At 43.4% G+C, this 3,211-nt stretch overlaps 1 long non-coding RNA gene across 1 annotated transcript; it reads right to left on the reverse strand.

Moving 5' to 3' along the window:
• Nucleotides 1–221: 221 nt before the first annotated feature.
• Nucleotides 222–1,126, reverse strand: LOC127006055 (uncharacterized). The gene is made up of 4 exons (XR_007759031.1): nucleotides 1,015–1,126; nucleotides 515–658; nucleotides 399–479; nucleotides 222–327 (listed from the first exon to the last, which is right to left on the reverse strand). It is a non-coding gene; the product is annotated as an uncharacterized LOC127006055 (long non-coding RNA).
• Nucleotides 1,127–3,211: the final 2,085 nt, after the last annotated feature.

Consider the following 3,211-nt stretch of genomic DNA (forward strand, 5'->3'; position numbering starts at 1 on the left):
AGTGGAATATTTCTGTTAATAAGTAATATTTAACCTTTAAGACCCTTTTTCTTCAACCACCTATTTAAATTCCATGCATTAATCATGACTAATATATGACCCTTTTTTTCAGCCCCGCTGCTGTATTGCTAGAGACCATCCCAGCACATTGTTCATTACTTGTGGAAAAGATACCATCAGCTACTCCGGCAACAGCCACTGCTTCAACATATGCTGGCCCCATGACACCAGCCACTGCTTCATCATCTGCTGGCCCTATGACACCTGCCACTGCTTCATCATCTGCTGGCCCTATGACACCTGCCACTGCTTCATCATCTGCTGGCCCTATGACACCTGCCACTGCTTCATCATCTGCTGGCCCAAGACACCTGCCACTGCTTCATCATCTGCTGGACCTATGACACCTGCCACTGCTTCATCATCTGCTGGCCCTATGACACCTGCCACTGCTTCATCATCTGCTGGCCCTATGACACCTGCCACTGCTTCATCATCTGCTGGCCCAAGACACCTGCCACTGCTTCATCATCTGCTGGCCCTATGACACCTGTCACTGCTTCATCATCTGCTGGCCCTATGACACCTGCCACTGCTTCATCATCTGCTGGCCCTATGACACCTGCCACTGCTTCATCATCTGCTGGCCCAATGACACCTGCCACTGCTTCATCATCTGCTGGCCCAAGAAACCTGCCACTGCTTCATCATCTGCTGGCCCAATAACACCAGCCACTACTTCAACATCTGCTGGCCCAATGACACCAGCCACTGCTTCATCATCTGCTGGCCCAATAACACCAGCCACTACTTCAACATCTGCTGGCCCAATGACACCAGCCACTGCTTCATCATCTGGTGGCCCAATGACACCAGCCACTGCTTCAACATCTGCTGGCCCAATGACACCTGCCACTGCTTCATCATCTGCTGGCCCAATGACACCTGCCACTGCTTCATCTGCTGGCCCAATGACACCAGCCACTGCTTCAACATCTGCTGGCCCAATGACACCTGCCACTGCAAGGGATGACAATGAAGCTGCTCCACCACAGTCACCACCTACTTCATCGGAGTTAAGAGATGCCTTTCATAGGGCAGCAGTATAAGTTTTTTGATGCTGGGGTTGAATATTACTGCCTCAAGGCTATGATTTTGTCACTATTTTTTTTTTTTAATTTCTGAGTAGGTTAGGGTGGAAGGGTTCAAAAAAATATCTGCTGTTTTTCAACAGAAATGGTTAGCAAATTCATTCAAAGTACAAAATTTACCAGAAAAAAAATTATGTGCTATTGTGAGTGGGTTTACTTGAGATTGGGCGCCAATACGCCTCCGTGGACTAGTGGTCAGCGTGCCTTTCTTCTACTTCGCGGGCCCGGGTTCGAATCCCGGCCCGAGCAGTCGGCGTGCAGCTCACCCAGCTGATCATCCTCCCTCTCGGGCTGGTCGATAAATGGGTACCTGGGGAAATCTGGGGAAACTGTGGTAACCCGGATGTCACACTGGCCCTGTGTCCCGGGGTAATGGGCTCCCTCCCACCACAGGCTCAAGGGCCAAAGTTACGGAGAAGAGCACCGAGGCCACGCGCTGCTACAGCGTATGCCCCCAACTTTACTTTACCTTTATTGGCTCGACTGACAGACATGGCTTTCTATGTCGAAGGTCCTTGGTTCAATCCCCACAGCCAGCACTCTCTAACTCGGATTTTTCTGAGTTCCCTAGATTAATTTATCAGTGTTTAATGAGGAGATTTCCACCGGCACCCAGTTGTGGGTGTTACAAGATACTTTGTTACAATCAGGGGCGTCATTTGGACTTAAAAGTGGGAGTTATATATATATATATATATATATATATATATATATATATATATATATATATATATATATATATATATATATATATATATATATATATATATATATATATATATATATATATATAATATATATATATATATATATATATATATATATATATATATATATATATATATATATATATATATATATATATATATTGTCTATGTCATTGATGTAAATAATTATAATGAATAGAAGCGGGTCTAAAACTGAACCTTGAGGAACCCCACTGGTAACATTACCCCATTCGGATTTTTTACCGTTAACGGTAACCCTCTGTTTCCTTCGCTAATCCACGCCTTAATCCAATCAAATACCTTCCCTCTTATCCAATGAGCCCTGACTTTATTTAACAGTCGCTTGTGAGGTACCTTATCGAAGGCCTTACTAAAATCAAGATAAACCACATCATAGCTCTCATTATTGTCAGCTGACTCGTATACTCTATTGTAAAAGGATATAAGATTAGTGAGGCACGACTTTCCTTTAGTAAACCCATGCTGTGAGTCGTGAATTAAATTATGTCTGTCTGTATGGTCCCTAATAGTATCAGCTATTATTGACTCAATCATTTTACCTATAACTGACGTCAAACTAATCGGCCTATAGTTCTCCATAGAAGATTTGTCTCCCTTCTTAAATACTGGAATAACGTGTGCCTGCCTCCATGAAACAGGCACCACCCCTGTGTCTAGTGACTTCCTAAATACTTCTGTTAACTGCCCACTTATTTCAGTTACGCATTCCTTTATTACCCTGGGGAAAAGTTCATCTGGCCCTGGCGCCTTAGTGGCTTTAAGTCTATCTATCTGTCTAATCACGAGCTCCCTACTTATGTTGATGTCGGTTAATTCTTCTACCTCTTCTCCCCTGTAGATCTGTTCTCCCTGAGGTATATCATCTAATCTTTCTTTGGTAAATACAGTTAAGAAATATATATTTAACGCCTCGCTCATTTCCTCATCACTATCAATCAGTGATTCTCCTGACTTAAGCGGCCCTATCTTATCCCTAACCTTGGTCTTATAAAGCTGAAAGAAGCCCTTTGGATTGGTCTTTGCTTCCCTGGCAATTCTAATCTCATAATTACGTTTTGCCATACGTGTGTTTTTCTTTACTGCTCTAGCTAAATCGTTGTAACTATCCCTTAGGTGAGTTTCCCCCCTTTTGATTCTAACATATAGTCCTCTTTTCCTTCCTATTTCAGTTTTTAGCCTGTCTGTCATCCATCGCGGGTAATTACCTGTTGACCTGACTTCCCTGTGAGGTATAAACTGTTTCTGTCCTAATTTAATCTCCCTGACCAGACTATTGTACTCACCCTCCAAGCTACTGACCTGACTAGTGAC

Source organism: Eriocheir sinensis, chromosome 32 (genome assembly GCF_024679095.1).
Source record: "Eriocheir sinensis breed Jianghai 21 chromosome 32, ASM2467909v1, whole genome shotgun sequence".
In the NCBI taxonomy this organism is placed as follows: domain Eukaryota; kingdom Metazoa; phylum Arthropoda; class Malacostraca; order Decapoda; family Varunidae; genus Eriocheir; species Eriocheir sinensis.